The 23,348-nt window shown below is 37.4% G+C and overlaps 1 protein-coding gene across 15 annotated transcripts in view; it reads left to right on the top strand.

Moving 5' to 3' along the window:
• Nucleotides 1-23,348, top strand: part of SEMA6D (semaphorin 6D) — a 597,185-nt gene that overhangs the window by 262,333 nt on the left and 311,504 nt on the right. For all 15 annotated transcript variants that reach the window (XM_084971080.1, XM_084970941.1, XM_084970907.1 and 12 more), the window contains one exon: nucleotides 16,334-16,405. The gene's annotated coding sequence lies outside the window, so the exon portion shown is untranslated. The remainder of the gene's footprint in view (nucleotides 1-16,333; nucleotides 16,406-23,348) is intronic.

Here is a 23,348-nt window from a genome sequence, read left to right as displayed (position 1 = left end):
ATATTTTCTTTCATGCTTTCTTTTTTATTTTTATTTTCAACAGATTCTTAGAAAAGAAAGTCACATTCATTCCTTGTTTTGATACATTCGCATAGAACACCCACTATGTGCGAAGACTCCTTTGCTAGGTGATGGCAATAGAATAAGGAGTAACGTGTAGAGCCCTCCCTTCCCTATGTTCTGTGTCACTGGCCCGCTCTTACACACCTGCCATTGGGAACATGGAAAATAAATCCCTCCAGGAGTCAAACACTCAGGGTAGGTTTCCAAAGATCCAGGGTAGGCCTGGTAGTGGTTCTGCTCCTACCTTCACCACCCCTCCACATTTCCCCGCAGCCTACCTCTCCATGAATAAGGACAAAGAGATTGCTTTGGCGTCGTGAATAACTGATAAGAATCATGAAGGTGAGGAAGGAAAGAATGTCAGTGGAAGCAGACTTAGCATGAAATTAATGAAGTTTAAGTTCCAGGATTTGTTAACTTGCCCAAGTGGTTTTGAGGCCCTGGGAGAGACCCTACTAATAGGTTCCTTTCGTAATAAGTTTTCATAAAATTGGCAAAAGGAAAATATTTGATTGATTTTCCTTAGAAGAGTGCCGTCATGTTAGTAAGTTTCAGCTTGCCCCCCAGCAAAAATGGTCCCCCCACTATAATGATGGTGATGATGATTAGTAGCTATGTTATGTGGGCTTACTGGGTGCTAAGCACAATGGTAAATGCTTGGCTTATTATCCCATTTAACACTATTGTTCTTCAGGCCTTCACTAACAATGAAGATGAAGAACGACCAACAAGGTTGAAAAACCAAGGTGTTAGAGGCAGCAAATTCTGTGAACCACAGCTTCATCCCCAATATCAAAGACCCAGGGAGGTTTCTCTGTAACAGTATTTCTTATCGTTGGGTCCGTAGATGTCCGTAGACACTGCAGGAGTCCATGAATTTAAGTAAGGAAAAAATATATCTTTATTTCACTAACCTCTAGCTGAAATGTAACATTCCTTCAATTATGAATGCAGTATCAAAATCTCAGCTGGATTAGCAGTTCTTATGATTTTATCACCAATAGGAATTAAAAATATTTTCATTAACACATGCAGTTGTTGCAGATATCTGCAAATATTATTTATGCTCAAGACTGCTTCAAATTTGGGTAATTATTAGACCTGCTGCTAGAATATTTAGTGCGTTAATATAGAAGCACATATATTATGGAAATGAAGTGTTTTTTTTTTAAATGTGTTGAATATATTTCAGGAGAATTGGTTTATTTTGTTATCCTATGCTTTAGTTATATGAATTTAATAATGATATTCTTAGACAAGTGCATAGATTTCACAGGACTTCTAAAAGAGGTCATGGCACAAAATAAAAAGATGAGATGCCTACTTGCTTCCACTTCTGATAAGGGTGAGGACCAGAGACCACATTTATTCACTTCCCTTAAACAACAAGGAATGGGCAACATAAACAAAACAACAGTTTTAAGATATTAGGTAATAGGCAATTTAAGACAATGATACCTTATCTAAGAGAGGGGAAAAAAGGCAAGCCCTGTGATTGTTTCAGCTTACTGCATCAAGATTTTCCAGCAAAGGGAACTTCAAATAGATCCCAGTAGTCTCCATTAACTAAAGAGATGGAGTTGAGATTCCAGGAGGCCAAAAGGCTAGAATTTATAGGACAGAGTGCTGGAGAGGACAGAGATGCACAGTGAAAGGACTTTTGATATCTTCAAAGTTTTCTCCTTAAGTCTTCTGCTTGATTCTGCTCAGCACAAGGATGTGATGAAACTACCACATCTCAACAAAAACATTGTAAAGGGGGAGTTCCCGTGGTGGCTCAGTGGTTAAAAGAATCCGACTAGGAACCATGAGGTTGTGGGTTCGATCCCTGGCCTTACTCAGTGGGTTAAGGATCCGGTGTTGCTGTGAGCTGTGGTGTAGGTTGCAGACGCGGCTTGGACCCCGCATTGCTGTGGCTCTGGCGTAGGCTGGTGGCTACAGCTCTGATTCAGTCCCTGGCCTGGGAACCTCCATATGCAGCAGGAGCGGCCCAAGAAATGGCAAAAAAAAAAAAAAAAAAAAAAAAACTTGTAAAGGACAGGTGAAAAAATTCGAAGAGATTTCACAACACTTGTAATAATTTTTGCTCCTAAAGGCCAGAGTGGAAAAAACCTTTTAATACACAGAACTTTGGATGGAGTACTCAGAATTACATTGCTTTAGTAGTAGAGAAAAATTATCCTTAAACTAAAGGCTGCTGCAAACCCATTAAAAAAAAAATAAAAAAATAAACTTTGAGGCAAGCCTTGAAAAGTTTACCAAGTGATTTATTTAAGTTGCAGAACAAAGCTCAAACATATTTAAAAAAATATGAAACTATCCAACATCCAAAGAAGCAAAATTAATGTGTCAAGCATCCAATAAAAATGTACAGCAAAGAAGTAAACTACATCTATTATTAGGAGATACAATAAATCAATACCAAAGACTCAGAAATGACACCAGTGAAAGAATCAGTACACAAGAATATTAAAATAATTTTATATGTATGTTCTGTATGTTTAGAAAAGTGAAAGAAAGCATGAGCATGTTAAGGAGAGATATGGAGGATATTTGAAAATACCCAGATGAACCATAGAGATGAAAAAAAACCTGAGATTTAAAAATACATAGAGTTCCCATTGTGGCTCAGCGGAAATGAAAGTGACTAGTATCCATGAGGACACAGGTTCGATCCCTGACCTTGCTCAGTGGGTTTAGGATCCGGCATTGCCATGAGCTGTGGTGCAGACGCAGCTTGGATCTGACATTGCTGTGGCTGTGATGTAGGCCAGCAGCTACAGCTCTGATTAGACCCCTAGCCTGGGAACCTCCATATACTGTGGGTGAGGCCCTAAAATAGTCAAATAAAATAAAATAAATATATAGAATGAGATTGGACACTATAGAAGAAAAGATTAACAAATTTGAAGACATGGCAATAGAAAATAACCACAATGAAACACACGGAGGAAAAAAAAAGAATGAATAATTTAAAAATGAGCAGAGCATCAGTGAGGTATAGAAAAGTTTCAAACAGCCTAGTATATTTGTCATTGGAATCCTTAAAAGAGAGAGAGGTGTAGAAAAACTATTAAGGGTGAAAAATTTACAAATTTTTTGAAAAATATAAACCTATAGATCCAAGAAATTATTTCAATAAATGCCAGGACAAGATCATGAAGATAACATCACCAAGTTATATCAAAAACAAATAGCCAAAACCAGTAATAAAAGGAAAATGCTAAAAATAGCCAAAAAAATAAAAGATGAAGTACATACAAAGGGAAAAAAGGTAAGAACAATTGCAGATTTCTCATTAAAAACAATGCAAGCCAGAAGATAAAGGAGGAACATCTTTAAATTACTGAAAGAGCAAAGTTGTGAACCTAGAATCTATACTCAGCAGAAATATCTCTCAAAAATAAAAACCAAAATAAAAAGGTTTTCAGACAGAAAAAATCTGAAATCTAAATTGATACAAAGGAGTGAAAAGCACTAGAAATGATAAATACATGAGTATATAAAAACATTTATGTTTTAAATATAATTGGTTATTTAAAAAGAAAATGTATGGCATATTGAGGGGATTTATCATATATTATCATAAATATAGTAATAAAATGTTTCATGAAAATTGCAAATAAATGGGAGAGGAGAAATGATGCATATGTTGTAATGGCCTTACACTTTACATGAAGTGACCTGATATTACTTCAGGTAAGTGATAATATTTTAAAGATGTATATTATAAATCCTAAATCAACCACTATAAAAAAAGAGACAAAACTAATAAGCCAACAAAGGATATAAAGTAGAATAATTTAAAAATACATTCCCTTAATCCAAAAAAAACAGAAATAAAGGGTGTCAGTCTGTTCAGGATGCCATAGTAAAATACCATAGACTCGATGGCTTAAACAGTGGAAATTTACTTCTCATAGTTCAGGAGGTTAAGAAGTTCAAAATCAAAGTGCCAGCCAATTCAGTTTCTCTTGAGAACTCCCTTCCTGATGGCCACATTCTTGCTGTATCCTCACACAACCTTTCTGTGGTGTGTGTATATGGAGAGAGGGAGCTCGCTCTCTCTTCTTCCTCTTACAGAGCCACTAATCCCATCATTAGTACCACACTCTCATGGTTTAATCTAACTCTAATTTCCTCCCAAAGGCCCCATCTACAAATACCATCATGACATAGGTTAAGGCTTCAGCATATGAATTCAGGGGAGAGGGCACATTCAGTCTGTAACAGAGAAATGAATGGAATGAAGAAGAGATGAATTGGGAGTTCCCTTTGTGGTTCAGTGAAAACTAATCTAACTATTATCCATGAGGATACAGATTCAGTTCCTGGCCTTGCTCAGTGGGTTAGGGATCTGGCGTTGCCATGAGCTGTGGTGTAGGTCACAAACGTGGCATTGCTATGGCTATGGTGTAGGCCAGCTGCTACAGCTCCAACTCAACCCCTAGCCTGAGAACCTCTACATGCTGCAGGCGTGCGTGGCCCTAAAAAAAAAAAAAAAAAGATGAGACATAAAACAAAGAACAGCATAGTAGATTTTAACACAATATACTCATAACTACACTAAATAAAAATGGTTTTAACACCTAATTAAAAATAAGTGATTGTCAGATTGAATAAATCTAAGAATCAAGATATGTTGCTCACAAGAAGCAATTTAAAATATAAAAATTGGTTAAAAGTAAAATGATGCCTGAATTTACCCATGATAACACATATTTAAAAGAAAGCTGAATGGCTATATTGATATAACAAAAAGAATATGACCAGAGGTAAAGAGCATCATTTCAGGATGACAAAGAGGTCAGTTCATTAAGAGAATACAGCAGTTCTAAATATTTATGCACTTAAAACAAAGCTTCCAAATGCATGAAGTAGAAACTGATAGAAGTAAAAGGAGAATTAGACAAATCCACAATCATAATTGAGGATTTCAAAAACTTTCAGTAATATCAGAAAATGTACATTAAATAAAGGTATAGAAACACTATCAACCACTTTCCCCTAATTGACATTTATGGTAGACTCTGCTCAATAATAAAAGGATATGTGTTGTTTTTCAAATGTTCACTGAACATTTACCAAGATGGACAATATTCTGACCATAAATCAAATTTCTTGTGTTTAAAAAGGATTCTAGATATTTAAAATATATTCCCTGACCATAATGGAATTAAGTTAGGCATCAATAACAGAAAGATATCCTGAAGCATTTGGAATCTAAGTAACACATTGCTAATTATACATCAAATAAGAGATCAAAATGGAAATCAGGATGTATTTTGAATGGAATGAAAATTAAAACATTACCACTAAAAATGTGTAAGATGCTGCTATCACAGTGATTGGAGATTTGTTTATAGCACTAAACACCTTTATTCAGAAAGAAGAATGGTTTCAAATAAATGGCCTAAGTTTCCATCTAAAGAAACTAGAAGGAACAAATGTGATTTAAGCAAAAATAAGCAAAAGAAAGGAAATAGTAAGACTATGCACCAAGAATGATAAAATTAAAAAAAAAAAAAGCTGTAGTAAAGAATATCAATTATAATCTGGCAGGAAGACCTTAAAGTAAGCCCCAGTGATTCTCACATTTTTGTGTAATGTCTCCTTGAGTCTAGGTGGGACCTGTGACTTTTTTCTAACCTATTAAATATGGCAAATGTAATGGTATGTCACTTCCATAATTAGGTTATGTTTTATGGCAAAGGTGATAGGATGCAAATCTCATTATCATTGTGCATCATATAAAACTCTGTGTTAACAGACTCAAGTCAGAGGCTCTTCTCATAGGCTCAGTGAAGTAAGTGGCCTATGTTGGAGAACCCCCATGGAGAGGATATATATTGATAGCCTCTAGGAACTTTTGGTGGCCACAATGACATGAAAGCAGTATTTAGCCAACCTACAGCAAGAAGCCAGCCCCCATCAGTCAAACATCTATAAGGGAATGAATTCTGCTAATGACCTGAATAAGCTTGAAATCACACTCTTTTCACTTGAGCCCCCAGATAAGAACACAGCCCTGCAGCTCTTCGATTGCAGCCTTGTGATATATTTTGTAGACTGAGTTAGTAGGACATGCAGATGGATTGGATGTGTATGGAGTTGAAGGATAGTCTGAGAGAGAAGAGAATGAAGAATGATCTAATTTGATTTGGCACTGGATCCATGGTGATTTACTAAACTAGGACAGACCAATGGGGTATATAGATGGGATAGTGAGTGTGGGAGTCAAGATTTCAGTATTGACTGCAGTAAATTTGAGATGCTTATGATCCTGAAAGGTAAAATATTTAAATTTTAAAACTTGTAAAATAATCACAAAACAAATGGTAGATTTTCTTATTTTTTTTCTTTACAGCCTTCCAGTTAAACCAATACTCGACTTTATTAACAATAGAAAAAACTCTATTAAGTTCTAATTTAAAAGATTTCATCTCTGTGGCAATACTAGAGATCACTATCTGGGGGAAAACGTGGAATAGTGCAGAATATATGGTATTTGGTCCTTCTACTTCAATATCCTAAATAATACATGAATTTATGAAATTAAATCCATTCCTAAAAATCAATTCCACTAACTCCTCCGTTGACCTTTTAAGCTCTCTAGACCCCTAGATTCAAATCCCTGAGCAAGAGAGTTTAAAAATCTTACACAGAGACTAAGAAAAATGCTTGTTTTCTAGGTTTTGATAAGACATAATTCAGTGAGGTTAAAGTCTTCTAATTAGCCATCCCACAGCTGTGTCTTCTCATTTGCAAACAAATGACACTCAGCTAAGAGGAGGAATTCTCCTTCAGTGAATTCTCAGAAATTATTTAGAAATTACTTGGAATCTAATTTTTATACCTAGGAAGCCTAGGAAGAAGAAGTCAGGCTCATTACTGCTTATCAGAAATTACTTTTCGTCTCAAGTCCTTTTTTTACCCTGAAAGAGCAATTTTGATAAGAAGCAAAGATTTGAGTCAGAGAGGAGGAAAATCATTTCAAGGAGTGATCAATGAAGTCCAGTTAGCCAGGCTTATTTAGAGTTGCTGAGAAATCTTCGTGCCAATGACCAAATCTTACAAAATAATAAGTACCCTACTCTAAATGTGCTTTGAAAGCACTGAAGGAAAATCATATATCTGCTATGACTAAAACTCCTTCAGGACACTGTATTCTTGAGGACAGAGTAGAAGAAGGAGCAAAGGCAACTGAAAATAGATGGTTTGTTAGTGTTATGTGATTGTCAGCTTTGTTTCTTTGCCTCTAATCTTTTGTGTGGATAATTTTATGAGACAGGGATGGGGAACATTGAATCATTTGGCAAAAAATCCCGTAATTTTTATTTAAGCTGAAACGGGATCATTGAACTGTGTAAATAACTAATCCCAGTTTTGGTAAATATTATATTTTTAGTAAATGTTTAAGTAGGTATCTAAAATGTTTGTTACCAAAGAGTATCTTAATGTACAACAGCAGATGTAATGATTCAGAAATTAATTCAACTAAATTTGTCTTGATCTTATGAAATGACTCTTAGTATTTGCATATGGAATCCTTTCCATTGGCCCACAAGGCCCACAGGGTCTAACCGCTACCTGCTTCCTCTTCCTGCTTCTTCCCAACACTCCCCTCCTCTCACCCTGCTTCAACCCTGCTAAGCCTTTTGCTGGTCCTTGAACAACTTGCTTCCATCCTAGGGCCTTTGTGTTTGCTTTTCTCTACCTGGACCACTCTTCCCTTGATCTTTGCATCACTCCCTTCATTCAAATTTTAATTTTAATGTGACCTTCTCAGAGAAGGTCTGGGTGACCACACCATCTACAGTCCCATTTCCTCTACCCCCAATACGTACTCCCCATCTCATCACACCATCATTATTTCTATATAGCAGATATTCCCAGTCTGAATTACCTTTAGTCATTGTACCACTTGTTTATTGTCTGTCTCTCCCAGCGCGCTCGAGCACACACACACACACACGTATGTAAACTCCATGAACACACCGACTTTGTACCTTCCCCACCACCACTGTATTATATCTGCAGTGCCTAAAACATTACTTAGTAGAAAGACAAATGGCTAGCTTGAATCTAATAGAACAAGAATCTGAGGTTTATCTGTCAGATTTGATAATCATATGAAAATACCACAGATGGCATGGGATGAAGGTCTTTCCCTCATTAGAATGAATCATAACAATAATAATATAAATCTCTAAGTCAGTTCTTATTGATAAAGTGAGATGTGCAGAATGTTAGGAAGAGGCTTCTTCTTGGAAATTTAATTGCTTTCTGTACTTAGATGAGTCATTCTATTTGGAACAGAAAATCTGGTCTTCGTATGTTAATGGATGAACTAAGGTCAATGCAAACACACAAATAGTCCCATAGGGATAAAATGCATAAGATTAGAACTTCTACTTGCAGGATACATTTGTATAATATGTGAATAAAATATATGTTTGTTTACATACTCACAGTTATTCTGTGTTGGAAGAAAAAGGCTGCAGATGTGCACTGATTCAAGTCAGTGCATGTGAGATTTGGTCCTGCCACATGAGAAAGACAGTCCTTGTGCATTTCCAGAGTATACTGAATATTCATAAAGGCACCATTTGGTGATTCTAGATATTGATTGCTTTTGGCCTTTTACATCCATCTAGCATAATTCATTTTGAATCTTGGTACTGTCGTGGAGTTTTTCCAGACCATTCCAGTATGATATGTTCTCTCCATTTCTCTGACATCCTGGAGCAATTATTGATAATTAAATGTGTCCTGTCTTGTGCTATTTTTGTTGTCTTGAACTTTTATTTGAGGTTCTTTTTTGTTTTGATTGTTTGGGGCTATTATTTAAAATTTAAGACATTATTTTTCATCTCCCCAAGTAAACTTTTAGGGCAGAGATGGACACTTTAAACCTCTTTTTAATCCCTCCACCCCAAACACTTGCAGTTCCCAGCACTGTGCCTAATGTAGCAGGGACCCACCTACTATATATTGCCTGACCAACAGCTCTAACAGGTGAAAGCCATACCCCAAATGCCCAATCCCAACCTTGTTCTTCTCAGGTATTTTGCTAAAAACTGAACCTTTTCCCTATGGTATCTGTGAGTATCAGTCAGCAGGGACACAGTTACTACCCTGGACATAAACATACTTCTTTCTTCTCTGCCATCAGAGATTAAATCATTGGCTGTAATGAACTAGAGTTAAGATTACCGAGTTGTTCTCAGGGAAAATGAAAAACACATTAGTTGTGGTGGTTTGTTATTGTTTTTCCTGTTTTTGTGAGCCATAACAAAATGTGATTACTTTGTTTACAATGAAGAGATAAAAGGTCTTTTTTTTTTCATTATTAAGATTGGGCAGGATTATAGGTAATTTTATTTCTCATGCAGATGACTCAGTTCACCATCAGTGAAGAGAGTAAAGGGCTGAAGTAAAGCTAAAACTTATTTTCCAATAACTTAATATTTGTGACCCTATATGCTGCTGGTCTGGTTTGCAATTCACTAAATCCCTTAGCAAAACAGATGGCATTGAAAAGGCACATGGAGAGAAAATAAATGCCTGACCATAAAGAGGTGTGTAGATACAAAACCCATTCAGTAATGACCTTGGATGTAGGAAGGATTTTTTTTTTTTTAAGAGAAGAATCTTCGGTAAGTAAGAATACCTCAGATTGCAGAAAGGATAGGATAGTAACCATCCACTAAAGCAATAGCGGAAACAACCAAGATCTAAATCTAATGAGTTTTTCATTTTAGTACAAGATTTTCAATTGCAAGCAGGATAACACAGTGTACTCTGCATGGGGCTTGTAATTTTCCCCTGGAAATATTGCTCAAGCTGTTCTTCAGAGACCTTGAAATGTTCTACCTGGTCCTTCACAATTATCCAATTACATGTATCCTTTTCTTCATAATTCAACACCTTTTCCTTTGTACACTTATTCCATATCATTTCTGCCCGTAACAGGTTCTCTAATGCAACTCCTGTAGCCTTTACAGCATATACATTTTGTTTACATCTGAACATTTAGAAGCAATTTTTAGTGTTTTCCAAATAGAAGGTGGCTGTGACTAAAATAGATGTAAGTACCTTAAAGGCATAAACTAGGGCCGTAGCACATGTTGATGGTATATAGAAGGCATCCCCCTGGGGCCCAAACAGACAGATTTTAAAGTCAGACAGATGTGGATCTGAAACATGAGTCTTCTCTTGCTAGTTAATTGCATGACTGTATTAGTTCCTATAGCTGCTGTAACAAGTTAGACTGGATGGCTTAGAACAGAAATTTATTCTTTCACAGTTCTGGAGGCTGGAAGTCTGAAATTAAGGTGTTAGCACTGGCTCACTCCTCTGAAGGCTTTAGGGAGAATCTGCTCCTTGCCTCTCTGGCTTCTGGAAGCTCCAGACTATGACTGCATCACTTCAGTCTTCACCAACATAGTCACATCGCCTCCCCCTCTTTTTTGTGTCTTCTCCTCTGCATATCCATCTCAAACTCCCTCTGCCTCTCTCTTATAAGTGTGCATGTGTTTGCATTAAAGGCCACCTTGAAAATTCATAATAAACAAATTCTCTCAAGGTTTTCAACTTAGGAGTTCCCGTCATGGCCCAACAGAAACGAATCCAACTAGGAACCATGAGGTTGCAGGTTCAATCCCTGGCCTTGCTCGGTGGGTTAAGGATCTGGCATTGCCATGAGTTGTGGTGTAGGTCACAGACTCAGCTCAGATCTCATGTTGTGGCTGTGGCTGTGGTACCCCTAGCCTGGGAACCTCCACATGCCACAGGTGTGGCCCTAAAAAAGGCAAAAAGACAAAAAGACAGAAAAAAAAAACCTTCAACTTAATCACTTTTTTAAATAAATATGGTACTATTCACAAGTTCCAGGGCTTCAGACATGGATATAGCTTCTTAGGGGCCACCATTCAACTTATATGGTGACTCTAATAGATTTCCTTCAGAAGGGTTACAGTTCTTCGTCAGTAAGATAAGGACAATGACCTTTCATTGTCATGGCTGTTAAATATATTTTCTTCCATGTAGAACATGCTTTTCAAGGACACATAAGTGGTAAAAAGTATTAATGTGGTTAGACTACTCACTGCTGTTCTAATACATCCAGCACCTGTAGCACGATGTCCCTAGTGATGTCTCATATATGCACATTATGCTGTGCAGTAGAAATATATATATATATATATATATATATATATATATATATATATATAAGAAATTAAAGCAAAATAAAAATAACTGCTAATAAAAAAAAGAGATATGCTTTCAGGCATCGTGTGACATTAGATGTTCCATCCACACTCCATCCTGCTTCAGGTACCTTTCATGATACCTGTTTTCTCTGCCTCATATCGAGCCACTGCTACCTGTGCCCAGGTTCATGCCAAGGTCCAAGCTTCTTGACACCCCCAGATCTGCTGGCAGTATATTCCACAGCCAGGTCAGCTTTTCTTTGTTCTGAGACTGTCAGTTGGAGGGGCTGCTGGTGTGCTGCTGTTAAAGACAATTTGCTGCCACCACGCTGGTGTGGCTGATTTACTGGCTCTCCCAAGGTGCCAAAGTTATATTGTATCTTTCGCAGTCTTTCATATGCACAAACTACAGGCACCCTTGCAGAAATGGAAGTGCTCTCTTTATGCTTTACCACATTTAATTTAAATATCTCTTTAATAGACAAGTGCCATACACATGAGTCCATACAAAGTTAGGTCAGAACATAGATCAAGTTGACAATCCCACGGATTCCCTAACCCACTGATAAATGATGTCCTGTCCTAGACCAGGTGGCCTTGTCTGAATTTGGACTCTCTTAAGAAGTTACTAAGTCTCTTGTGCAAATAGGCAAAACATTCCATGAGGTATGTTATGAATCTCAGTGATGAGTAGAGCTGAGACTCAAGCTCAAATACTCCATTCCTCTCCTTCTCCTCCTTCTCCTACAATTCCTCTCCCTCCCCCTTACAACCCTCACTATTCACAAATACACAAGTAAATGCTCCTACAATGAACCTTGAATGTGGTAGGTGCTCAATAAACATAAGAATTGCTTAGGTTCTATACCCCCAGTGCTTTGCGCACATTAAATAATCAATAAATCTGCTTTGACTACTGAAATATGGATCTCTATTGTATATAAAAAATATCCCTCATAAAGTTAAAATCACTTAAACTGGGCTTTTAACTTCAACCTCTCTCACTGTTAACTGTCTGGTTATTAATAATAAGAAGCCTCTGGATATAAATCTTTGTACATGGATATGTGGGTAAATAGTTATCCACAAGCTATTTAAAATTTTTACTTCTTCGACACCTGCTGTGCACCATTGCTAGTGGTGTTAAACTCTTTTACAGCCTATGAAAGGGAAACGTCCCTGACTTTATGTTATAAATCCAGAAAAGTGTCTTGCCAATTTTGCAGTAATAATTATTTAGTGGTTTTCTCCAGGGGAAAAAAAAAAAAAACATACTTTTCTGACATGCTTTTTTTAACATGCTTTTCAGATGCCAAAATGTTCATATTTGTAATTTTCATGGAGAAAATTTAAAGATAAGAATGGTGATCCTTACTTTATAAATGAGAACCTGAAGACCTAGAAAACTGTGATTTGCTTACATCAACAAAAAAGGCTTGTGCCCTCTCTGATGCAAAGTTGGGATCCTTTCAGAGGTAGTGTGCCAAGTTTTCAAGCTTTTATTGTAATTTACGTTTCATGGACAGGTAATCACCCCTTACTCCTGAAATTGTTGTGGATTGACACACTCCAGGTTTGGTGGGGCCAAGGGGATTAAAGTAATTATGATGTAAACATGTTGGTATTTATGCTAACAATTGCTAGAAAATGCAGCCTAGAGAAGGTGAGTTGACTCAAGGCATTATATACCCAGTGTGTTCTCATTATACATTGAAGGTTGGAAATGCAAGAAGGCTGGCAAATTTGTGGGGGAAAAGCAACTTGAAAATGTTAGCCAAATGGTAGGTTTATAAGTTAAGAAAGGCATGGCCGAATTTAAAAGGCTTTTTAATTAGGGATGAACTTGTAAGAATTGATCTAGATTTCTGGAAAATGGGAGCGGGATGGTTTCTCTACGTTATCACATTCCTTTTCCACATCATGGCATTTTGCTTAGGGTGAAGATGTTGTCTTTTTGCTTTCCCTAACAGGATGCTAAAGGAAAATTGATACTGTTCTTTATCATCATGAATTTCTCTTCAGCCTAACCCAGCATTAACGCTAATGCCATTTAGATGTGCCTGCTAGAGTAGCAAGCAGAAAGAAGATAAATGTGAACCCCTTTCTCTGTTAGTAATGTGATCTGGAAAAAGTTTCTTTGCTTTTATGGACCTTAGGTTTTTTCCACCCATCTGTGGCATGGAAAATAATGATAGCGACAGGATTGAGGTTCAGATGAGACAGTTTATGTAACAGTGCTTGGTGAAGCATGGGCCTGTACACATGTTATGTAAATAAAGGGCTTGTGCCATGGTTTGTCACTTGCTGCATTACACCTGACTGCCTTCTTGTTGGAAATAGAATACGATCAAGGAAATCAGTAATTTCAACTTCCTTTGTAATTTAAATGGTATGTGATACTATACACACATACATACATACACATACTTACACACACGTGTATGTATGTGTATATATATTTTTTCATACCTATGTTTCTTCTTTGTTGAAAACTCAGGTGCAGCTGACAATGATTTCCAACATTAGAATTTTCTCATGATAGAAGATTTGGCTTGAATCTAACATTAGTAGAAATTAGTAGAAATTGAGAGTGCTTCAACCATTGTGACTGAGCAGGGAATAAAATGGTCTGGAGACAAATGGCTTAAACTCTGAGCACTGGTTCAACGAGGAAGCAGGCAATGAGAAGCAAGAATCATCAAACCCATTATCTTAGTCTGAATGAATGAATGCTGGACTCTGAGGAGAACAAGTCAGCAAGGCCCACAATAGCCAAGGTGACAATCCTAGAAGAAGGAACACCAGCTAGGATGTGAACAACATTATGGGAAGCAAGTTCAGAGCAAAGAGAGAGTTAATATTATTCCCTGTTGATAGGCTATCTAGATAGTAAAGCAACCCTCTTTGGTTATCTTCTACAACAATGATACCAAGAAAGCACAGATCAATTGCTAACATCCAAGTTTAAGTGGCACAGATGAAACTGTCTCCAACTAGCAGTACTCAGCCAACTAGTAGTGGTCCTGCCTCTGGGCAGTATTCACTTACCTTCACATCACACTGTAAAACCATTAAGGATGATTCCCAAGACAAACTCTTTCTACTCTAGCCTGTTCATAGTCCCTTGAGTTTTTCTGTAGAAAAGTTTTCCTGAATTTTTCTTTCCATTGACCTTGAACAATTGAGGTCTCCGAGTACAGAAAATCTGTGACTTCTAAATTCCTTATCAGCATAATTACTTACTTAGTTTAAGTAAATAGCCCATCTTTTCTGAAGCCAGTGGTATATACCAAGTCAGGGACAATGGAAGCTACCTGCCTGGTGGGGAGGTATATTTTATCACCGACATGGTTGAGGATTGTCAGTGAATGATGATAAAAAAACAGAGATGCTTTTAGTTGCATGTATTATTGATTTTAAATTCTTTACAGCAGTGCACCCTCGTATTGCCTGAACCTTGGAATGCCGTTGTCTAAATCCAGGAATTTGTAGAACTATTTCTCTAAGGGTTTTTGTTTGTTTGTTTTTATAGGGGAGGAAGGTGGGACATCAAAATAGTCTTTACTATTTTGCTCGTTTTCCTTTTTGAAGAATTTTCTTAAGTCAGGACATTTAAAAGCCTGTTCATTGACATTTGTGTTGTTTCCATGTCTTGGCTGTTGTGAATAGTGCTGCAAGGCACACGAGGGTGCCTGTGTCTTTTTTAAGGAAAGTTTTGTCCAGATATATGCCCAAGAGTGGGATTGCTGGGTCACGTGGTAGTTCTATGTATAGTTTTCTAAGATTTCCAAGGGGGAGGGGGAGGGAGTAGGATGGATTGGGAGCTTGGGGTTAACAGATGCAGACTATTGCCTTTGGAATAGATTAGCAATGAGATCCTGCTGTGTAGCACTGGGAACTATGTCTAGTCACTTATGATGGAGCATGATAATGTGAAAAAAAAAGAATGTATACATATATGTGTAACTGGGTCACCATGGTGTGCAGTAGAAAAAAAATAATGTATTGGGGAAATAAAATAAAATAAATTGCTACTTTTTAATTAAAAAATAAAATAAAAGCATGTTCATTTTTATAGCTAACAAGTGTTCCTGGAGTACTGTCAGGTCAAGTACCTGTACTAGATATTAGAATTATAATAATAGACAAGCCCTGTTCCATGTCCATCAGCAGCTCAGATATCTACATATATTCCAGATGCTCCAAAAGCTACCTGTGTATTTGTTCATTTACTTTAAAAACATATTTATCAAATACCTACTGTATGTCATATACTGTACTAGATATTGGAGATAAGATTAACAAAAAAATAATCAACTCTCTGTTAATGTAGCTTCCAATCTCCATGTATGCTTTCTTCTCTTATGTCTATAAATAGTATTACACAAATGTAGTCCCCTGCTTATTACCTTCATGATTTTTCGTATATTGGTATACCAAAAGTACTATTATTTACGTAAGTTTTTAAAAAATCAACTCACTTTTATTTTTTTTTTCAACTCACTTTAAAATTTAAAACCACTTTAAACAGAAACGCTTTAGGTAAATGAATATTCCTATGGATTGTGAGAAATATAAGACATGTAAATATAAATACAATGGAAACAAATGTGATTAATAAATTCCTACTGAGTCTTGTGGTCTACCAAGATGTATGCTAGTTAAAAGAGAGTTTAGCAAAATTAGAAAAATGCTTTAATCAAAATAAGACTTTTTCCTTGAACTCACCAAAATTATTGAGAAGGAAATAAAATTGTCATATGTGTCTTGGTGTTACTTCATCTATGTCCTTGTTCCATGCGACATGGTGTTGCTCCCCACTATAAGCACACTGCATGCTTTCCAGGGCCCTCTTTGAGGCTGCTGGCTCACATATTGGTTCTGTATGGAGAAATCTTTTCTTTTGAAGGCCTGGAATTGCTTAGATTAACTGGAATTATGAACCTAATTCCAATTTATTTTCTCTTTCTTTAGTAATCTTCAGGCAATGCATTTCCACTGTATTTGTAGCTGTTTCAATGTCTGTTGGCTCATATTTTTTCTATTTCCTGTAGAATGCAGAGCCCTGGATCTCTTGGCCCAACATTGACAGCCTGGAATCCTGAGGAAGAACAAGACTCCTAAGGGTAAGACACGGGTCTTTTGCAATTGTGTCTCTTCCACTTGTGTATCCTACTCTTTGATTTAAGTTTGAATGTGGAAGAGTCATTCTTCTTAGGAAATTCTGTCATCTAATCTGGATTTATGCCTCAGTGCTGGCGCTAGACTAAGTGGTCAGGTTGGGTTAGCTTTTCAGATTGGATTCTTGATTTAGTACAGATCAAAATTCAAGTGTTATCATGATTGTTTAAACCCTCGTTACCAATTTAGAAAAACACAAAAGGGGGAGAATAAAGATAAATATTAGAAGCACTGCTTCAAAGCACAGCATTTGAATAATAATCTAGGTCAGTTTTCTGCATGCCTTACATTGAATTTGCCTTACAATGGTGTTTCCAAATTTGGATCAATGTCAAGTACATTCTTTTCACAACCAAATGTATATACTATGATGGCCAAGTCTGGCAGGCTGTTGATGGAACAGAGCAAATTGTGTGGTGTGTATAGAGGGAAATATTCCTGATTATGATCAAGTGACAAAAGAAGAGGCAATCAGGTACCAAAGAAAGACTGTTAACTGACTGGGGCATGTGACCATATTACCTAATGAATATTTGAGGGAGCAGAATAGGGGCAGTAAGCAGTTCTGTTCAAGCAGTGATACTGTTACCCAGTGAGTAAGTGAATGTCATGATAGCTATGAATGTCCTCACAGACCCTGTGAGACATTGATCCACTGTTACAGTGATGGTATTGCAATCTCTGTTGACTCTTGGTACAGTTTTAAGTGTGTTAGTCTATGTAAATGGGTTTCCAAGATTCTAGTATTTTTAAGATTCTCACTCCCCTGAAAAAAAAAAGTTGAGACTCAGAACATTCAAGATTCCCCCTTCTCCTAAGTAACTTTTCCTTGATTTTTGAATCAAGTGCTGATATACTGCTTCTTTAAACTGCAACCCATTCAGCCATTCTCTAGTTAAATTCATCCGTTTTTTTCCTACACAATCTATATAGACTACTGCCCTGGTGGGCAGGACCCTTCCTAATTTATGTCTACTTAGTCTAGGAGGCTCTGCACCAACTGAAAGGTTCATTCTCAGAAAAAAGCAGGCTCACCATGAGCTGGCAGTAGAAATCAGGCTGGCAGATAGGACAAGATAGCTTGGGTTTTGTGCTAGACTAGGGGTTTGGCCTAGAGGGAGGAGTTAGACTACCAAGGTAAGTGGCTCTCTATTTTTACCTGAGAGTGTCTTCCTGAAGAGGGGATTAGGCATAACAGTTAAGGAAAGTCCTGGTAGTAATAGCTGAGGTGGAGACATCAGGAGAAAGGGAGGTAGTTCCTGAAATATACCAAACTTAGATGATCAGAGTTCTTCTGGGCTGTCTCTCTCTCTGACACACACACATACACATACACACACACAGAAGAGAGAGAGAAAAGAAAGAGAAGAGGAGAGAAGAATAGAGAAGAGAAAAGAGGTGGGGACAAATATGTTTTATCATTGGAAAGCAGGGCTAACATATCAGCAAGAAGTCAAAAGGCAGTTATGATTCATGGGGAGCCACTTAAGACAACTCAGCCTTGAGGCCACATACCTTGGCATTGCTTCTTCCATCATTAAAATGGCCAAAACTCCACTATCCTGGACACTGGGGGTGGGGGGTGGGGGTCCTGACATCCTGTACATTTTGATATCCCCTATTACACAGAGGAAATTTAAAGGTGGATGGCATTTTCAAAAACCACAGCCAAGAGGGTCATGTCTTGCCCAAGGTCACTTAGTTAACTACTGGCAGTATTAGGTTAGAAATTCATTTGTCCTAATATTTTAAAAGCTTACCTTTCCAAATCACAAGAGTTGGGGAAACTTGATATTTTCTCCCAAACATAAAACATATTGAAAGAGTCTGAAATTCAGTCATTCTCATTTTCCTTAATTAAAATTTTGGTCTATGAGACACAATTTGGGCCACAAGGGAGTGTGGGGTATCTTCTCTGACTGTCTATTAAGTTAACATGGTAATCAATTAATGTGCCATAGAATCTCTCAGAAACCTTATCCTTAGAAGATACCTCACAATCATATATTGCTCTTCTAGCTATTTTTTTCTTCTTCCTAAGCAGAAGTCTGGAATAAGAGGACAAATGGATGCATTGTTTTGTGGTCCAGTTTTTCTTATCTTCAAAGAAACGCTTTTGTGAAAATCCAATATGTAAGCAGGTAAAGTATATTTGGAAGAGATAGTGAGGATGCCTAAATATAGTCTTACTTGCTTCCCAATGATGCAGTTTTGTTCCATCCAAAACGGTTCCAAGACCAGATTGGAGGAATATGGATGCCCAGATACAGTAGAAGAAAAGGAGCTTTGTAGCCAAAGACACTTGCAGTTGAGTCTTGCTTACATCTTCTATAATATGAGTGACACTGATTCTGTTACTTGATTTCTCCTTAAGCTTCAACTTCCTCATCTAAAAGAATATTAATAACATCAATATAATAAAGTTGTACTGAGAACTAAATGAGGCACATGTATGCAAAGGAGTGCTTGGTAAAGACTGGATTTTAAATTGTTGATGTTAGAAAACGCTGATTTGGTGACTAGAACTGGTTTCCGCAGGCTAAGTTAGAAGGTTGTTTCACTTTTAGGGTTGAATATGCTTTTGTCCTGCAAAGAACCACTTGCTTGGTGGCTAATGGTTATGTAGACATAGAGATCCATTTTTCTGGAGGAAGAACTTAAGAGCACATTAGAAACTGTAAGTAAATGGAGTTAGCTGTCTGTTCCCACAAGAATCATGGGAACTTCTTAGGAGAAGGGGTTCGATGAGTACTTCTCCTTGGCCAGCTTGAGAAAAAATATTTTGCTGATATTGCTGGTGGCCTGGAAAATGGAGAAAATGGTAAGAGGAGGATCCAGGCAGTCAGTCCTCCATAGGAAAATATGGTGGCCTCACAGGGGCTACATGGCCCTGCAGTACTGGCAGCTACGCACTGGGCCTTTCTCTTCGACTGCTTCAGCGGTGTCTCTGGTGCCAGTCCCAAGTCAGGCCCTGGAGAATATTTATGATTTGCGGAGCCCTGATAATAATACCAGGCCAAATCAGAGAATCAGCACCACTGGAGAGAAGTCCTAGGCTGGGCCAGGGAAATTCTTGGGCCAAGAGACACCAAGGGTAACCTTGGAGGAGAGCTTCACCACAGGTTCAGTTCAGTAATGATGCTGAGTGTCCTGGCACACAGTCATACTGCCTGAAAGGATGAGTGTCTATAGCTGCTTTCTCATCAAGTCCCTAGAAAGTCTGCCTCTGAAATGGAGGTCCAGTACCAATGTTTATGTCTCTTCCTAAAGTATCAACTTAAATTTTTCACGTGTTAAAGAATTGGGGCTCATGCAACAAAAGAAAGTTTATAAAATAAGACTAATGAAATGTGTCTTTGAACAGATTTCAGAAACACATCTTCTAGCCAGCCTGGGGTCCTTTGGAAGGGAAAGATTTCCAGTGATTATCAGCAAACTATAGAAAACCATGACTACACTGCTAGAAACTTGCCATTGTCTTTCTTTTTCTTTGACCCAGAAATTCTTTCTTTCCCTTGGTCTCTTAAAACCCCTCTTAGTGACCATTTTGTGACGATGGCTTTGTAATCTCCCGGTTCTGGCTCTTGAGTAGAAATAAAAGGTTTATTGGCGAGCTCACAGGGGTCTGGAGAGGCCATTCCTTTCCCAGCTGGCCGGGAGAGCCGGAAGCCTGAGAAGGCTGTCCACGGGCTGTCTGGCGAGGGCAAATGAAGAGAGGAGGAGGAGGAGGCTTAATTCCTAGCTGGCTGGATCTCTGAAGGTGGCCTCCTTTCCTTTTGGCTCCTGAGGCAGAATAGAAGGCCAAGAAGCCTGGCTTATTTCCTGTCAGCTTGTCCCCTTGTTTGTGGGCTTGTGGAGTGAACTGAGTCTGGAAGAAGTCTGAGGGCTGCCTGAGACAGGGTTACAAGTGAGATTAGAAGGCAGATCCTCCCCGTCGCCACTGGGGTCAGAATCTCTTAACCAGGGGTCTCTCTCCTTTCAGTTTAGAGAAGTTGTGGATTGAGGAATAAATGGCCTAATTGGTTGTGGAATGTTTACTCAATACATTGGGGGTCTTTTCTGTTGTCCCATGAAATTACCAGAAACATAAACTACAAACACATTTACTTCTAAGCATCCCAGACTTCATTGTATATATCAAAGGGTGCATGGCATTAAGTCTGAAATGTGTAGATTTTTTTGCAGCAAATTTTACACAACTCCAAAGAGTCATCTTTAAATATGATTCTTCTCAAAGGGACTTGTATGACCTCAATGAAATGCTCATTTATACAGGATTCCTCTAGTAGGAACTGACTTTATTAAAACCATTCAGTATCACTGCAATGTGCTATGTGCAAGAAGACACTGTCTTTATCATTTTTCTTTCCCTAGTGGTTAAGAGAGTATTTATTTACAGTTTATTGAAATACAACTGACAGACAAAAAACTACACTTATTTAATGTATATAATTTGATGATTTGGGACATGTTTATGCACCTGTGATGCAGGCACCACATCCAATGTAATAAAAATAAATATTACCTCAAAAGTTTTCTTCTGTCTCTTTGTTTTTTAATTGTTTGTATTGTTGTTTTGTAGTAGGAACACTTACCATGAAATCTACCCTCTTAAATTTTTAAGTGTTCAATACTGTATTGTTAACAATAGGCACTGTGTTGTATGGCAGCTCTCTAGAACTTATTCATTTTGTATAACTAAATTTAAAACAATTGAAAAGCAATTCTCTATTTCCTCGCCTATCCCCTGGCAATAAGCATTCTGTTTTCTTCTCATGTAAGTTTGACTATGCTAAATACCTTATATAAGTAGAATTTTGCAGTATTTGTCATTCTGTTACTGGCTTATTTCACTCTGTATAATCTCTTCCAGATCCATCTACATTGTTGCCAATGGTAGGATTTCTTTGTTTTTGAGGGATGAATAATATCCCATCATATGAATATACCACACTTTCTATATCCATTCATTGGATGAAATTTAAGTTGTTTCCATATCTTGGCTGTTGTAAACAATGCTGCAGTGAACATGGGGGTGAAGTTATCTTTTTGAGATCTTGATTTCAATTCTTTTGGTTGTTTACCTAAATTGCTTCATCATATGATAGCTCTATTTTTAATCTTTTGAGGAAACTCCATACTGTTTTTCATAGCAACTGATCCAATTTACATTCCTACCAACATTGTTCAAAGATTACAATTTCTCCAAAACTTCACTAACACATTATTTATTTATTTATTTTTGATGACAGCCACTCTAACAGGTGTCAGGTGATATCTAAGTGTGTTTTTGATGTGCATTTTCCTGATGATTAGTGATCCTGAGCACTTTTCATATACCTGTGAAAAGGTGTGTCTTTTTGTATGTCTTTTTTGGAAAAATGTCTGTTCATTTGTATGTCTTTTTTGGAGAAATGTCTATTCAAGCCCTTTGCCCACTTTGCTATTTTTTTTAATTGATATTTCCCCAATTCAATTTTTTTCTACTGCACAGCAGGGTGACCCAGTTACACATATATGTACACATTCTGTTTTCTCAAATTATCATGCTCCATCATAAGTGACTAGAAATAGTTCTCAGTGCTACATAGCAGGATCTTATTGTTAATCCATTCCAAAGGTGATAGTTTGCATCCATTAGCACCAAGCTCCCAGTCCATCCCACTCCTTCCCCCTCCCCCTTGGCAACCACAGATCTGTTCTCCAAGTCCATGATGTTCCTTTCTGTGGAAAGGTTCATTTGTGCCATATATTAGATTCCAGATATAAGTGATATCATATGGTGTTTGTCTTTCTCTTTCACTCAGTATGAGAGTCTCTAGTTCCATCCATGTTGCTGCAAATAGCATTATTTTGTTCTTTTTTATGGCTTAGTAGTATTCCATTGTGTATGTATACCACATCTTCCTAATCTAGTCATCTGTTGATGGACATTTAGGTTGTTCCTTTGCCCATTTTCTAATTGGGCTTTTTGTTTGTTTTGTTTCTTATTTGCTATTGAGTAGTAGGAGTTCCTTATGCATTTTGGAAATTAATCCTTTGTCAGACATATGCCTTACAATTTTTTTCTCCCATTCTATAGGTTTCCTTTTTACTCTGTTGATTATTAATTTTGCTGTGAAGAAGCTTTTAGGTTTTCTTTTTTCTTTTTTTTTGTCTTTTTGCCATTTCTTGGGCCGCTCCTGTGGCATATGGAGGTTCCAAGGCTAGGGGTCAAATCGGAGCTGTAGCCACCGGCCTACACCAGAGCCACAGCAACGCGGGATCTGAGCCATGTCTGCAACCTACACCACAGCTCACGGCAATGCTGGATCCTAACCCACTGAGCAAGGCCAGGGATCGTATCTGCAACCTCATGGTTCCTGGTTGGATTCGTTAACCACTGAGCCATGACAGGAACTCTGGTTTTCTGTTGTTTATTTTTGTCTAGTTTTGCTTTTCTTGCCTATTCTTTTAGCAAAATATCATTGCTAAAACTAATATCACAAAGATTTCTCCTATTTTTTTAAAGAGTTATATAGTTTCAGGCCATATATTTATGTCTTTAATCCCATTTTGAGTTTATTTTTAAGTATGGTATAATATATAGGTCTAATTTTATTCTTTTGTATGCAGGTATCCATTTTTTTCAAAGTAATTCATTGAAGACACTGTTTTCTCCATTGTGTATTCTTGGTACCCTTGTCAGAAATCAGTTGACCATATGTTTGGGGTTTATTTCTGGACTCTATTTTATTCCATATGTCTGGTATTTATACCATTATCATACTGTTTTAATTGCTATAGCTTGTTAATATGTTTTGAAATCAGGACATGTGATACTTTCAGTTTTGCTCTTTTCTATAAAAATTGCTTTGGCTGTTCTGGGTCTTTTGTGGTTCTTTATGA

The sequence above is a fragment of the Sus scrofa genome, chromosome 1 (assembly GCF_054392235.1).
Source record: "Sus scrofa isolate SSC_HxYL_T2T_F1_AM1 chromosome 1, Sscrofa_HxYL_maternal_Yorkshire_Landrace_v2.0, whole genome shotgun sequence".
In the NCBI taxonomy this organism is placed as follows: Eukaryota; Metazoa; Chordata; class Mammalia; order Artiodactyla; family Suidae; genus Sus; species Sus scrofa.
Note: the sequence above shows the minus strand (reverse complement) of the source record. Positions and strands in the feature narration are given on the sequence as shown.